The following is a 17,467-nucleotide window of genomic DNA, read 5'->3' on the forward strand; positions in this document are numbered from 1 at the left end:
CGGTGACTGCTAGTTGCCACCCAAAGATGTTCTGCAGCAGCTGCAATGTTTACTGTAGGGGAGAGAGATCTCCAAAAATGAATGAAATGAGCTCAGATCTGCGGTAAAAAGCCTACAATCACTGTCCTGATACTGAGAAGGGTTCTGCCTGGGGGTTATCTGCTTATCAAGGAAGCCCCCCCCCCCCCGCACCTCAGCCGGGCAGAAGGGGTTAAATTCCTAAGGAGCAGGCATCCCGTTTTCCCCCTCTCTGCCTTGAGGCTGTGCAGAAATTCAGGCTTCTGAGAAAATGAAGGCTGACCTCATCCCAAAGCTTAAGGGGGGGGCGGGGTTCCTAACAAAACTCATCCTCCACCCCCCCCCCCCCCCCCCCCCTTTCTCTTTGCTATTTTACCAATTAAGGCTTTCTCAATCTGAGAGGGAGAGAGGAGAGACAGATCAAGGGGGTGTCATTCTATTGACAGGACTACTTGCGAGGCATTCCCCCCTGTACAGAGCAGGACACAGGCTCAGCTGCTCTCCTCTATAGTTTGGGACTCACTGAAGGCAAAGGTAAGGGGGGGACCCAGGCAGCTGAACTGCTCTTCTCTCTGTGTGTGTGTGTGTGGCTTACCTGTGCAGTGTAGGGTTTCTGAACATGTTGTCCCTTCTTTTGGTGCCTACTTTAATGCTGTAACAGGGCTGCAACTTGTATGTCTGACACTGACTGAGTGGGCTGCCTGCACATTGTGTTGACTTTGTTACTTGTATGTCTGACATTGTGGTGCCCTTTGTTTGCTATTTGTGTGTGTGAGGTATAGAAAGGTGCCTGCACATTGTGGTGCCCTTTGAAGATGCCTACACTTGATGTGACCCCATTTATATGTGTGTTTATATTGTGGAACAAGTACATACTGTACTGCTTCATTGGGCTGGTGTATATGGCAGCCGCATACTGTTGGCCCCTAGATGTGCCTATGAGAGCCCCCTGCAGTTTATTGCTGTGCCAGGGTTGCACTGGATTCTGCACTACCTGCACAATGTTGCACCTTAGGTGTGTCGCTGCTGTGACAGTTCTGTGATTGCTGTATAAGTTGCGTGTTGTTGGAACCACTCTACCCCTCATGGCTGGGACAGCTTTGGATACTTCCTGCACATTGTCTTTCTGCACCTAATAGTTGTAACAGTTGTGCTTTGTGTATGTTGGACCGTCTCTAAAGTTTATTACTGAGCTGCCAGAGTGCTTGTTCTGTACTGGGAGCCGGTATGAGAACAAGGGGTGTGGAGGCTGCCGGATAAGGCTGCATTCAGGCGATAGTTTCTGTGAGCCGGGAAAGTGTTTTTAGTGCCTGCATGCACTGGATTTATATGTACTGCTTGGCAACGAGGCTGCAGGGCACAACAAACAAACTGGGAAAAAATACCTACAATTTGCTGTTGTTTCTCAAGACAAAGAGTTCAGCTGGTGACAGTGGCATTGGCAGCACTTTGTGTCCCTTCTGTGACAGCAAACAGTTACTCTATTTATTACTGCCTGGTTTTGACTCCTAAAACATTTAGCTGACAGACTTGGAGGGGATCTGACTTCTACAACACTGTTTCAAGAGTCAGAACCAAACAACAGAAAAGGATAAACAAATACTGCATTTCTCTTAATGCCAGTAAATAATTCTGTATCCTACAATTAACTGCCCCTTTCTTTTACTCTATGGCAAGTGCTTATCTCCCTGGGCATCTTAAGCTGACCATACACGTACTGATAAAATGGTATGAATCCTAGTTTTGTATGATTTTCAGACCGTGTGTGGGCTCAGAATTGTCGCCCTGATAATTCTCTTACTATGGAGATCAGTCGTTTAGCCGATCGGCCGGGTTAGAAAATATTGGTTGCAAAACGATAAAATCTGCACGTGTATTGTGTATCTGACGATATCCTTTGGTTTTAGATCGTTGCATTTAAACGTACGAATGATATGCCTAATCTTTGCCCATACCTTCCTCATTGTGAGTGCACCCATGCAGAATGATGTGCCTCCTGCTGCAACATATAAGCCTGTTAGTCACCAAGTTTCCTGACCATATAAAGATTTTAAGGCAATAAGTGAACTCATAATATCATTATATCACCTTAAGTTTTGAGCATGCACTAATGCATACCTTTAAAGGCTTAAGGGCACTGAATACAAATGATGACATCACCAAGTATAGGGAATAATGCACCCCCTGTTGTAAAACATAAGGATATTAGAAGTCATCAAAGAAACAATGAGCTATAGGTCACAGAACTTTTTCTAATATCCTTATATTTTACTACAGCGGGTACAGTATTTTGTATAATACAAACGTTGCAGTGTCACTCACTGTAACCGGCAGCACTAATTACCCTCCTGTTTGTGTTACCTTCCCATTTAGATCATAAGCTCTATGGGGCAGGGACTTCCACCCTCTTGTCTCTGATTCTTAACTTATTGCAACTGTACCTATTTATTGCATTATCTATTATTGTAATGACCCCCCTGTTTTATTATATTGTATTTAATTGTTGTTTTGCTGTACAGCGCTGCATACATAAGTAGCGCTATATAAATAAAGATATACATACATACACAAACAACATCACTAAGCACCGATTATATCTGAAAACATCACTAAGCACCATTTATAAAGGTATAATTCATGGCTTTTAAATATCATGAATAGAAATTGTTCTGCTGCCCCCAGTGACATAAGGATGCGCAATAGAACCACTTACCTCTGAGAAAAAATGGTTGATAGGTCACTGTCCTTAGCTCTTTTGGATAGGCATTATCACTTAACAGTGTATGGTGGGATATGTTACTAGATACTCGGCATTACTATATCGTAGTCTGGGTTATGTGTCTGGTAAAATTTGAGGGTATGTATTAGTACATGCTCAAAACTTAATTGCTAATATATATATACAGTATAAATGGGAGCTGCCACATTGTTTACCTTTGCAGTTCGGTTAATGTGAACATAGACTCTTATGATAATAATGTCATTGCCATCATACATACAGAACTACAGAATCCCAAGAGGTGGTAAAGCCCTTAACCCCTTCAGTAGACAGCGGCCGTGCCTGCGCCAGTAGCATCATATTGTTGCAGGAAGAAGTTATGGGGAAGATAAACTTATCTTGCAGGAAACATTGTATTTAAAGGACTGTGTTTATGCTCTATAAACATGTCTGAGTGCAGGAACCGCCATAGAACTGCATCAAAGACATACAAAGCTCCCATACGAATTCAAACCAGGGGGTCATAAAAATACCCCAATATAAAGTGCCTCTAATGCCTTGTAGCTCTCCTTAATGCAACACAGGCTTATTTTTGTCTCACAACATCTCTGGGCAAATGGATAAAATGGTGCATATCATATTAATTCTCATGTTTAGAATCACTGGGTTCATCTGCCCTTTAAAACCCATTTACGGTAATAGTTATAATGGCTTTGGTTCAGGTTTCTGCTTGAGGGTTTTGTAGGTTGAATAAACCTTTGCAGAGCTTATCTTACGTCATTGCTGTAACCCAAGCATTGTATACCACGCCCCTAGGAGAAGCAGATTTATAAGGAACCCCTAGCTTGTAAAGGGTAAATCCTAGGAATTATGAATAGGGGGATAAGCCTTGATTATATAAAGTGTTTATTGTCTATTTTAGAGTTCATTGTGTGCCATTATTATTGTTTAAGAGGACTGAAGAGGACCCGATTGGTGCCCAGTTTAAGTATATGTGCAGGATTATTATTTTCTTCAAGGTTTGTTAAAAAGTTTATGCTGGAGGGCCTCTAACCTTTTTTGCTGGAGGACCAAATGTCAGAGCTGATGCATATCTTGGTATAGACTTCAGCAGCATAGCACCACCTACTGGTAATTAGATTGTGCTCTTCACAACAACTAGGAAAAAGGTGAGACCTTGTCATTGTCCTCCCTACCTATCACAAGCAATTGACCTGAAGTGTGCAGCTCTAAACCTCTCCTGCAGGGGGAGCCCATTGGCTTAAATGGGCTTTATGAATAGTGGTCATTTCCATTTATTACATTACTGGAATACAACTTCCTCTGACACCTGAGGCTCTAGGTCTTGTGTTTATAGAGGTGCAGGGCATTTCTAATATAATCTGAGCGCAGGCCACAAAAATATGTTTAGTTCAGTTCTTCTTGTAGTGTGAGGTATTATTGGCACTTCCTCTCCTATATATTGTCTATATAATAAAAATAATATATATTTCACTTTAAAAGACCGGCTTTCTATGTAGGGAATAATGTAACCCCTGGAGGGGGAAGTCAATAAAGAATTCCATAACCGTATATAGACACAAGGTCCCAGTGCTTGGATACAGGTTTTGGAACATAGGACTATCCAGTGCTTTATATGTTAGACCCAAGATTCTGTGAACTGTGTAACACATGTGACACTACTCAGCACCAATCATAACTACTTACATCACTAAGTAGCATTTATAAGTATTATTGTGTCTTCTGTCTATTAGAAGTAGGGATATGCATATTCTGATTTTGTTCAGAATCCTTAGTGAAAAATTCTGGATTCAGCCCAATCCCTAAAGAAGTGAATCCAATGCATCCCTAATCATAACGATGAGAGAAGTGACAAAATCAAGGTCTAATATACGAGTAGATGCTGGAACTACTTGGGGGGCTAGTAGAGAAAGGTTCCAGGTTGATTTTGCTGTGTGACCCAGTAACTTCAAGTTTCAGTGAGTCATGTGACACAAGTGACATCATTACACCCCAATTTTGACATCACTAAGCCCAGTTTTTATGGCTTGTATGAATTCACAGCGATAGGAATGTAATTCAAATGATAGTCTTCCCTTCTGTGCAGGATAATTAGGGTGAGATACTCCTTTCCCAGCGATGTTCTACAAGACAAAGTGATTTCGTGAAGTTGTTCCACATTGAAAGAGGAAAAAAAAAAAGCACTAGTGCGGCCAAACTCTAAATAGCATTCATCCCTGGCTGCCACGAGAACATTTCAACAGTCATGTTCTCTCCAGAGTCGCCTCCCCTAAATTCCATGTTCTGTTGCACCCAGACCTGACCCCTTCTGCTCTCTGTCAGAGTGATGAGGTCAGCGCTTTCCTTGCAGGAAATGTTGTGGTGCTCTAATGATATCCCGCACTCATTCACAGGCAGCTCATCAGGCCAGGAGCAAGGAATATTTTATCCTGGGGAAGCATTACAGCTTTCAGGTTTCAGTAGGGATTTAAAGTTGATTTCAAATGTTTTTCTCCATGTCTGGAAGTGGCTTTTATAGAGGTTTTAGTACTATGGATACTGTACTCCCTGATTGTATTGTAATGGTATCAGGGATGTGACTACAGAGGAAGCAGGCCATGCAGTTGCAGGGGGGCCCAATGAGGCCTTAATTATAGAGCAATTGTCTTGATAGAATAGGTCAACTTTAGGGGCCCCAAACTGAATTTGCTGTGGGGCCCAATAACATCTACTTGCACCACTGAATGGAATTGTAATATATGGCGTACTTTCTCCTCTAAGTATAAGGATATTGTAAGTCTGTGAGGAGTTCCATGACCATAAAAAGAGGCATATTTACTATATAGGCACTCAAGGGCCAGTTACTAGGGTGGCAGCTTTAGGAGGGGACGGCCCTCGAATGCCTATATGGAAAATAAAACCATATGGTAAATATTAGGAAAAAACCCACTTCCCCTGCTGCTGGATACTTTCCTATCAAATCCATCAGTAGAGGTGGGGGATAGGGTTCCCTTGGCAGCTTGGGGACATTGTTGCACTGTGATGTCACTTCCGCTGACTTATTTGTGCATGCACCGATGGGTACTCACAGCTTAGGGCAGCATTGGCCCAAAATACGCTACTGCATATAATGGTAGACGACCTAAAGACCTCATGCCTTTATAAAGGTCACTCTGAGAAGCTATGGGGGATGGTACCAGGTGTGCCGCGCACCTCATGCCCCCTCTGTATGCATTCTACAACTGCAAAGTTTCACCACGGGGCGTAACATGTTGGGATGGTGCAAAAAACAGGGCACTGTGTGATTGTTTTTGCATTCTGCAATGAGGCCAGTAATCTGCAGGACATGGTCTGTTAAGTTCAGGAGTCATTAGATGCAGTGCTTGGCTTGTTGTTGCTGTCACCTTGTCCAACATATTTTTGTATTAGGAAGCCTACTGGCGTGGGACATGATGTTTTCAATGTTCCAACAATGTTTTATTTATTACACGGAAGAATAAGCAGTAGTTTGTGACAGAATAAATCCGTCCAGTTACAGGAACTCTAACTGCCCCTCAGGCTTTGGCTATAACAAGCCTAGCACAGAATGGGCTGCTGGAAAATGGCATGGAACACTCTGGCCTTAGTCATTCTAGAACACTGAATGTTTCTGCTTACCCACACAGAAGCTCTAGAGACTAGAAGTGACTCTGCACTTCTCTTCTATCCATTGGTGTTACTGGGAGGGTGCCCAGAACCTACCTACTAGTAGCTGTGTCATAACGATGAAGATGAAGGACCTATGATGAAAAGTAGTGGGGAGTGACAGCATTGCTTTTGAAATGTTTCTTTAGTAGATAAAGCTGTTTTCTTACTTCCTAACAAGCTACCCTTCCCAGTAACCTGAAATATCAGGCCTGAGGCAAAATGGCCTCACTGGCACCCAGGCCAGCCATTTCCTGTTGAGGTCTTGTCATCCTTCATGTACTAAATCTACATCTGTCAAGGTAACTATGGCGCATTAATCATGTTCAATGAGAAAATGGAAAATTATTTTTAGAAGCCAAGCTGCATGTTTATATTTTGGGTCAGTCTTGCCCACCACTCCACAGCTACTTTCTGCCCTGTCAAGCACTTCCTGTTATATCCTGAGGATATTCAATAGTTGGGTTCATTCAGGTTCAAATTACAGGGTGCAGGAGACATGGCTGTTTATATACCTTTCACCTGCAGGCAACATGTCCGCTCCTGTGCTGTTTCCATTGCCTTGCTGAGCTTTCTTATCTTTATAACTGTGCTTGTGACTAGGACCCCAGCTTTTCAGTGGCACCTTACCAGCTTTAATGAGTGGGATAGAGGTGTCATGGGGTGGGGAATGTGCAAATCAGTGACAGGGAATGATCAGGGAAGGGTTGGGGAGCTGTATGTGGTGGGAGCAGGGATGGCGAGCTTGGGTCAGGTAACATTACAGTTTAGGAATGAAAAAGGACAGGGAATTACAAATGTACCAGCAAGTACATTTTTTGAATTATGAGCCCTGGCCCAACTGGTGATTTACTGGAAAGGCTGGGGCTTATGGAACATTTTCACCCTTTCTGACATACGGCAGAAAGCAGAGGTCAAAGCACCACTGTCTGTCTGTCACCTGAAATGGAATGTGCCCGGGCCGATACACATGGGAACATGGTAGCCATTCTGCCTATGTGAGAGAGCTAGAGAAAGTGCCGATATTTGCCAGTGAATAAAGCGCTTCTGCTAATGATAAGGCATCCCATTGTATTCTGTACAATGATACTGAGTCACTATACCCCTGTGTGCCCAGTGTCTTGCTTACACAGACTTGAACAAACAAGCGCTGGGAAATAATTCCATGACTCACAGGCTTCTCCAACTACAGCCAAAGTCAACCAGCCACTTAAAGGGACAGCATCCTTCCATACAGTCGCCTTCTTATAATCTTTGACTTAGCCCAGTCCTGAGTAGTTATCTTTATCAGAATGGAACCATGCTGCGCCCAGTGATTATGTGCTTATGGTATTATGGTCTTGCTGGATTTTATCTCTACCATCCCGCTCCTGATTATATCATGTTTGTAAATAGGCTTAATACTATACTCTTGGTTTATATAGTGCCAACAGTGCTTTACAGAGATTATACATCATTTACTTTAGGCCATGGCCTAGTGGAGCTTACAATCTAAAGTCCCTATTACATATGTCATTATTATTATTATCATCATCATCATTATCAGGAACCAATTAGCCTGCCTGAGCAGTTTCTGTTCCATCGCCTACATGAATATTAACTACCTTCTTGAGGACCAGAATGTGACTGACCATTTATCCTTCTCACTTTCTCTTTTAAAAGGGATGCTGTCATCCTAAAATTCCTGGTGCTATAATGTTGTAAATAAAATATAAAAGTGAGGGGACCCTCTGTAATTTCCCTGAGACCCACATTTTAATTAGAACTCTATGATTAGCCTTTAAGTATAAACATAGTAGATAAGGTAGACAAAAGAGCAGACTCAGCTATCAGATTAAACCCTAAGCATAAATAATGCTAAGCCTCTCTACTGTGCTGTATATATTAACTCCAGGAACCTTTTGGACTTTTCAGTTTATTGAATATGTTCCTGGATTGTCAGTTTGGTGTAGTTACTGATATTTGGAACCAAAAGTCCCATGCGTGCGTTGGGAGGCTGAGATTGTGGGTGCCTGACCTTTAGCGATGAGATTTGCAGTGATTTCCTTCTGCTTAGTATTTTCCATTGACATTAAAAGGAGGCGTTAAACTGAGCAGAGCAGCCTCTCTCTCTATGGCCTGAAAAACTGCACTTTGCAGGGAACTGTGGCTGCAGGAAAGTAATGAGTTTTAGCAGTGTAGGCCAAAGCCCATTTGTAAATGATTGGGCTTTTGGTCATGTACAGGGCTCATCTGCTAACCAGGAATTGAATATCTGTAGTACTTACTTACTTAAGTAATGAGGGCTCATTTGTCAAGAAGCAAAGACCTAAAATGCATGTAGAATTGTGCATGATTAAGTGCTATTCACAAAGCTACTGACCCCGCCCCATAATTGTACCTTACCCCCATAATGCTTGTACAGTCTGTGCTGATGAGTTGTGTATTAGGGCTTATTTAGAAATGGGAATCAGCATTTTATGAAACACATGACCCAATGGATGCATGTGAGCCCTGGGTAGGTTCAGATTGGGCCGGTGGAACACCAGGAAAAAACCCAGTGTGCCTGGAGACCCAATTCCCACCTGAAACTATGGCCTCTCCTCTCCTGATCTCCCCTTGATTGCTGCAGCAAGGGAGACGTACAAGATATGAGTGGGGGGGGGGGGGGGGCATAGCAGTGACAGGTATTTCATGTGGAGGGCCTCACAATTGAATCGGGGGCCCCTAAGGGGGGTGTGGGGACTTCTGAGGTGGCAGCCCCGGTGGGCACCAGACCCCCAGTCCCATGCTGGCCCTGGAATTAAGGGCAGCAATTCAAGGGTCCCTGCTTAGCAGGTTGCGGCTACATGCACCTGATGCATCCAGTGAATTAGATTGTAATGCCATTGGTGACAACTCATGCATACAGTGATGCCATTGGCACAAAAATGTGGTAAGCAAAACGTATTTACCAAATAAGGCAGTAATTTGTGCAGGTTGTAGAGCACCTTATTTACCAGGTGCCACCAATGAATCTGGGAGGCAACACTGCATTGTAGGTAAATAAATATGGCAATTTACCTCTGAATTTAGCACTTTGCGCGTTACACTTGCTTCTTAACTGAGACTTTATTGCAAAGAAAGTGCAACCTTAAGATCCACCAGGCGCAATGAATCCCTGGGTGCAACACCTGTCCTGGAAAGGAGATGCTAGGGCTCATTCACATCTGCAGATGCAGTTGGCAACTTGCAATTTTCCATGCAGTGAGGTGTGTCTGAAACCACTTTCATTTGACATACTTGCATCCAAATGTGCTCTGCACGCTAGTTGCGCTACATGGAGACCAGTCCTTCCTGCCTTCCGTTCCAAATGAAGTGCTGCTGTGCCTGTTGACACACAATGTTGTGCAAACCCTGGTGCTACTGTCACCTTCTCATCATGCAGTAGCTCCAGGGTCCCCTTGGCACTCTTTGCCGATAAACTCAACGCACTTGTGGCGTGAGTGAACATTGGAACTGACGCCAGGGAGATTTCTAAAATATTCAGTACAAAGGTGTCCATTTTGACGAATCATATGCAGTTGCAGCGTGCGTATTTTTGTACAAATTAATGTCTGCATTGTGCACACAATGTTGTTTGAATTCAGGGGATAAAATGGTACAGTGTGAGAAAAAAACATGGCGATTGTATCCGAATTTGCACTTTGCTCACTGCATCAGAGTAAGTACATGTGCCCTGCTGTTTCCAGGTTGCCCATAGCTTGTTAGCAGTGTCTTGGGGAATGGCCTTAGCAGGCGCCAGCATGATTGCTGTAATTCTGGGGTGAAATGCTGCATTCTGCGTAACAAACATACATCTTGCAAGGGCCAAACATGGAGTAGCTTCAGTTGCCTGTTTGGCTTGAGAAATAACAAAAACTGTTTGAATCAATTCATGTTTAAACTTTAATCTACAGCTGCCCCCATGTATCAGGGCCTAAATAAGGGTTAGAGGGGATCAGTATAAATAGGAAGCAGAGTAATAATTTTATCTGGATAATTGTGTGATGTTTATGGGAACTACACTACACTACACACTACACACTTGTGACCAGAAAACATTATATTATATTACTTTTAATGTATGTGGTTTATTCATATTAGTTACAAGCTGTGTATTACACAAACCACTTAAGTGTAATGTGTTGGTTTTTGCTGTCGACCCAACCCTTTCACACTTGCAAGCGTTAACCCTGAGCCGAAGTGCAAAAAATAGTTATCAGTGCGTGTTCCTAGAAGGGAGAGGGGTGCAGCAGTGTCATTCTATGGTGTAACAACAGTGTCATTATACAGCCCATCTCTGCCTGTTCCTTGGCTCCAGTACTGACTGTCCATTGTTCCAGTATCCTGCTTCCCTGTATGCTACTGCTGCCCCTCTGTGGCTTCATTATGAAATGGACACAGAATTCAGTCAGTGACCAGGACACTGGGAAACTGCAGGGGTGTAGCGCTGGCTTGTAACCCAACAATTCATTCTTGGAACAGCTCACCATAGTTACTCATTTGGGTTTTGTTTTTTTCTGGAAGATCATGTTTTCAGGAGATCTTCATTGTGGCACAAGGAAATTGATTACTGGCTGTGATTCTGTGGGGATTTTATGAAACTTGCAAAAGCATATGAGGGCAACCAATTCTATATATATATATATATATATATATATATATATATATATATATATATATATATATATATATATATATATATATATATATATATATATATATATATATATATATATATATATATATATATATATATATATATATATTAGCTTATTACTATCTAACTATCTTACCATGTACCATGTACCTCTGGGATTCAGAATAGGCCCTGGCATTTGAATTACACAGAGGCATTTGAATTACACAGAGGCCCAAACTGCCCCCACCAGCCCACTAATAGTGATTGTCATAGTGACTGTATGGCATCTTACAGCAGCCCGTCTGGCATTTGCCAGAATTTATAGATTGCCAGTTCGGGCCTGCTGTACACACTTGTCTTTTAGGGGCATATTTATTATAGTGTGCAAGCCAGTATCACCGGTGATGTTGCCTATAGCAAACAAACAGATTTGAACAGTCACCTACAAGCTGGAAAACAAAAGCTAATATCTGATTGGTTGCTATGAGCAACATTACCGTTGATATTGGCTTGCACACTATAGTAAATATGCCCCTTACTTACATCCCCACCTACTTGCCAATTAGAACTCCTTCCTTGTCTTTGCACCCCACCAAACCCAGATCTTGGCACCAGGTGCCCACTAGATCTTGCAGGCAACACCATCCAGTGATGTTTCTAAACAAAACTCATAGACCCCTCTGGGGAATTAGCCATTTCTGCCCCTTTCTGAATGGATTTTGAGCAGACTGTTTTTTTATTTGGGTCACGCAGAAACAGAAGATGTTTCCATGCCATCTCTCTTTGCCACTTCTTTGAACTTGTTTCTCCCTCATCCAGTCAGGTGACTTTACATTGCTTTGGGGGTAATGTATTGCTACAGGTCTAGTAGCTCATAGCAACCAGTCAGCATGTAGTATGTACTGGTCAACTTGTTTAAAGCTAAGTTCTGGGTGTTAGGGTGATGACTTGGCAGCAGTGATTTCTGCATATGCCGTGGTTATTTACAGCTTTGACAATGACTACAGCTGGCCAAACAAATAAACAATATGGCAGGTCACTTTGGCCATTTAGACCCTTGTTGAAGGTGCAGTTTTTCATGCAGTCCTATAGCAGTGCAGTTGTCAGGAAATTCAATCCAGTCTTCTCATTGCTACCATGAAGTTCTGTAGGAGACCCAGAAGGACCAGGTACAGATTTCCTGTTCTCTATTATCTTGGCTGCAGGATTGACTGTAGACACTAGAACTGGTTAATAAATATATAAGCTTGTTCACAGTATGTGTGTCTGGCACTAATCTCAGGGTCCCATTTCTTCCCAGATCTTGCTGAATACATTACAGTACAAACTGCATGAGATGCTCTCGGTAGATGGCAGTGCAGGACTCCCAGAAAGGGTTTGTCAGCGGAGCTGCAGGGGGAGAGACATGGGTGTGTGTCTTGGCCAGAGTAAACTAAACACAAGCAGAATATCGCTCAGTTTACATATGGTTGAAAGCTGCCATGTTGTCTTCTTTATCCAATGTAGTATGGGGAAAACCCTTAATGTGTTCACAGAAATCCTTCGAGACCAGCAGGCCTTTTAGATGCTGTTAATCTCTGACTGCTAGAATGTATCAGTAGCCTTTAGCTGCCAGTGGCCACTGGGAGTTGTAGTTCTACAATGGGGCAGTCTCCCTGTGTATAATTCACTTGTGCTGACACAACCTAGAATAACCTTTCCTTTTAGGATTCTATTGTTGTTGTTCTATTGCTATGAACCATTCTTTGTATGTGTGGAACAGAACAGTGTGGGAGGGATGTAATTATACCAGGATTACTCTGGAGTCTGGAGTACTGGGACTCATCACAAACCCGGGCAGCGATACAATACACCCCTCTAGCACCTTTATCTTACAAGCCAGCCTGTGTTTCCCTTGCAATGTATGGCTTCTTGCTTAGAGTGACTCAATATACAAGCCAAACCTATCCCTTCAACTACCCAGCATGCCCATGGGCCTCTCTGGATTTTATTTTACAGCAATGGTGTATGGGGGGGGGGGGGGGGGGTGTGAGGCTTCATACTATAAAATCCACACTAGTTGATAATAATCAAGAGGTCTGTGAACCCCATAAAGGGAAAGTAGGTGCATAAAGAGGGGAAAGGAGGGAACTCTGGCCACACCCAGGAGGGGATTAAAGGAACTCAGGCCACACCCAGGAGGGGATTGAAGGAACTCAGGCCACACCTAGGAGGGGATTGAAGGAACTGTGTGTGTGTGTCTGGGTTTAGATGTAGTACAGACTCTATACTCTGTAGCTGCCATGATGCTTCCCTATATACCTGCCACTAAATCCTCCTCTAGCAACTCATAGCAACCAATCACCACCACCTTTACTGTTCTGCTGTTGGAATTCAAACATCTGATTGGCAGGTATGAGTTAGCAGGCTTGGAGAATACTTTGCACCTCTTATTATTTTACTTCCACAGAAAAGAACACCAATCATTTAAGGAACCTGGGCACAGGGTTACCGCCATAATTCATGGGGCTCCATACACCTGCCTGCCCAAGTCCCTGATCCACCCATTCCTCTACATCCACCTCTTTTATAGGGAAGAATCATCCATTTTCTGCTTCTATTGGGCACTGAAAAAACTCCTATCTGTCCAATTCCTCACCCCAATAATAGGGGCCCACGTGGGCAAGATGTACAGTGCACGATACCTCACATACCATGGACTTTAATATGTTTTTACATGGATGGGATTTCTGCAGCCCTGCTGTGCTTGCATTGCGACTTCCAGCATCTCTAGGATCTGAAGGCTGTTGTGGGATGCTGGGAGTTGTAGTTTAGCAACAGCTGGAGGGTCACACCATCTCTGTGCTATCTTTAAGTGACAGGCTGGGTAGTTAATGTAAGGGTTAAGGGTCTGGGAAGACAAGAAGAACCAAACTGAATAGAGGTGGGGGCTAAGAGGAAATCAGGGGTGTAGCGGAAGGAGTGAAACGAGAAGGGTGTGCCCATAGAGAATGAACAAGCAACCACAAGACTTCTATGCAGAACAAACCTCAGCACAATTCTTATAGCCAAAGGGGCTTTTGTGTTTCTAATGGGACCTCATTGCCAACCCTGAGCAGTTCATGTGCAAATGTTCTTCTGTATGATAAATATTGGCTCTTCTTTATCATTAGTAATAGCCATATCCAGCACAACTAACATCAGCCTGTCCCATCAGGGTAGCTAGGACTTTCAGCATTGGTACATGGGAGGAAGGGGTTACACAGACTGATACTCTTTCCCACCCAAGCTATAAACTGCCTTATACAGACTGGCTCCTTTTAAATCTCTTGGATCTAGAAGAAACATCTGATTTTTATCTTACGAGCGGCATCCAGTGTCTGTCTGGTGCCCCCTACTGGTATCACAGAATCCCATACTAAATGCCCCTTCTTGGCAAGCTGAGCATCTATGGTGCTTTCTGCCCTGCACAGCTATCAGCTTGATGATATGACCAACCAACTCCCAGCATCCTCTACCTAAGCACAGAATGCTGGGAATCAGTGTCTAACAGCTGCAGACCCTATAAATAAAATATATACTAATGCTTAACAAATGCTGCCATCAAGCAAAGGCTGGCTAAGGATTTGGGGAGTGATAGCATGCATCTCCACCCCTTCTAGGAAGCCTATCCCTGTATCCACTACTACTTTTGCTATACTCTCCTTAGCACCACCCATCTCTAAACTCTTTATAAGGCCATACAGATTTCAGGTACAATTGGGGATCACCTCACTACTCCCCTGACATATGAATATCACATAGCTGAGGAACAAAAGGGCAAATAAAACCCGTGTGTAACCGAATGATCCCATTATAAGGAAACCGTGCACTGAGACCAATCCCAGGCGGCTGTAAGACATTAGTAAGCTCTGCGGTCAGCTGGCTGCGGGCTGCATTCCCAGTCACATGACTCATCAGCCATCACGGAGGAAAAGGGGCTTCTTCAGGACAGGGCTGTTAGCTTTTCTGTATAGCTGAAGAATAAGGGGACATTTAGTCCATTTTACCCCACTGATCTTATGGATACCCTCACAGTGGGAAATGGTATAGATATGCCTCTTATTAATAGTTATGGTCATTTCATTTCAAAATATGGGGTGATTTAACATGCAGCGCAGCAGAGAGGCTACATTTTAAGCTGCTGCAGGAGGGTTTTTATCTGCCAGAAATCTCCAGGAATTTTCCCACAAGATACTTGATATTATATGTAGTGTTTGACCAGCTGGGGAAGCAATTTTTATAACTCCCTTTACTTCCTACAGAATGTTACACAGGGAAATTGAAGTCTCTAACCAGTAAGTTACCATAAATTGGACCCCCCACAACTCTTGTGAGGGCTAGGAACATATGGGGATATTATGATGTATTTGTAAGCCAATTCCCAAGGTATTATGAGGGGGGTGCCCATACTGCTAAATAAGTCTCCAGCAAGGCCTCTCAGAAAGGGGCAAGCAGTTAGGCAGCCCCCACTCAATATTCTGTGCATACATTCTAGTATATTACTATGTATGGTAAACGGCAGATAAAGCTGCTTATAAAAAAATGTTGCTTATAAAAAGAGCTATGCCTTTGCCACACTTCCCCTAAGGCACTGAAGTAGCCCAGTGACTCAGAGATTTATGAACTCTGACAGTTTAAAGGTGTTTTTTTTATCCATTTCTTACAGTTAAACTATATCCTTAGTCATATCCTGTGTGTGTGTCTGGGACAGATAATGCTGCTCCAGCTAACTGTTGTGCATTTCCCACAGGGGTATCTGAGATACACAGGAGCTTCAGCTTACTGTTTCATATTCACATCAGTTCAGCCTGTCTTTTTATATTCTCCGCACTGCTTGTCCTGACTCCTGAAACAATGTAGCAGAAGCAGCTGCAGAAAGGGATACAGAATACTGCTATCAGTTGTAATTGCAAGCCACAGTTGCACTCATATTGCTTGTCTAGTTTATTGGAGATCTGTTGGGGGCTAGGGAGAATACAAAAACCAAGGCAATCAACATGGCAGCTCCAAGTTAAAATGAAATATATAGACAGAAGGGGAGGATTTTTAAGATCTGTATGTAAAGAATGCCCGTCCCAGCTTGGTCTGATCATGTTATAGTGCAAACAAAGTCCTCCCAGGCTCTGATACAGCCGAGACACTGGGAGGTACCCAGGAAACTTCCTGTGCTGTCCCATCTTGCTGCCCTTCCTAGAATGCCAAAAATGTGATGATTGTGCATGTTTAGTCAGTATCATAGCAGAATGCAATGTAACAGTTGGTGGTATCCATGCAGATACAGACTTTCCACTACTTTGTGCTCAACTAGAACTCATTGTCACCTGGGGGCATGTAACCAAACCCTCTATTCATTTTGATGCCAACTGCTTGGACCTGTGATTGTGCGACCCAGAAACATATATAATTGCCCTGGTGGCCATGTGGCCTTGCCCTAGAAATCAGATGGGACTTACTATTGTGTAGTTTGCCCCAAGTGTCACCTCTTTGACACAAAAATTGGTTGAATCAGAATCCCATTGGATAGAAAGCAGCCAATCATAGCCTTGTCTTCTCTAAACTGAGAGGAAACTATCAGTAACTATGCTCATTGTGTCATGGGTAAATAATTTATATTCATATCACTGCTCTAGAGAATAATGCCCAGCTCTCCTAGACAGACAGATAGATAGATAGATAGATAGATAGATAGATAGATAGATAGATGATAGATTGATAGATAGATAGATAGATTGATAGATGATAGATAGATAAATAGATAGATAGATGATTGATTGAATAAATAGTCATTTCTCTCTCTTACATCAGAGAGGTTAGATAGTAACTTGTTGCAACTTATTGTTTCTGTCAGTGTCACCTCGTTGGGGTACCTTTGCTGCTGCTATCAACAGAAATAGATAGTAATGTTACTACATTCTGCTCCCATTGGTTCCGGGCAACACAGAAAGGCAGCAAATCCCCTGATTCCCTGTATAGATGAAATAAATGTAATAATATAGAAACTAGATATAATTATGTGGGCAACATATTAGTATGTGAGAGTGCGAGGCTGAATTTGCACACTAACAGTACCAGGGTAAGTGCTAACAGTTGCAGTATGGGGGTGAGTGATAACACCAAGGGGCTTGTTTACTAAGATTGGAGATAAATATCTCCAGTGATGTTGCTCATAGCAACCAATCAGCAATAAGATTTGAACAGTCACCTACAAGTTAGAAATCAAAACAAAGACCTAATTGGTTGCTACCAGGCAACATCACCGGTGATATTTATCTCCATTCTTAGTAGACACACCCCTAAATATGAGGACAAGTGCAACCACTAAGCATGAGACTGAATATGCTCAGAGAGTGAGTGGAGCCAGTGTGAGTGTGAGTGCACACAAT

General features: G+C 42.9%; 1 protein-coding gene across 4 annotated transcripts in view; it reads left to right on the forward strand.

The window, feature by feature from the left end:
* Positions 1 to 417: 417 nt before the first annotated feature.
* flna (filamin A) overlaps positions 418 to 17,467 on the forward strand; it is a 62,654-nt gene continuing 45,604 nt past the window's right edge. For 3 of the 4 annotated variants that reach the window (XM_018096310.2, XM_012968611.3, XM_018096311.2), the window contains exon 1: positions 424 to 552. The gene's annotated coding sequence lies outside the window, so the exon portion shown is untranslated. Of the gene's footprint in view, positions 553 to 17,467 lie in introns of all 4 variants that reach the window. The other variant, NM_001374713.1, reaches the window with a different exon arrangement.

Source organism: Xenopus tropicalis, chromosome 8, assembly GCF_000004195.4.
Source record: "Xenopus tropicalis strain Nigerian chromosome 8, UCB_Xtro_10.0, whole genome shotgun sequence".
Lineage (NCBI taxonomy): Eukaryota > Metazoa > Chordata > Amphibia > Anura > Pipidae > Xenopus > Xenopus tropicalis.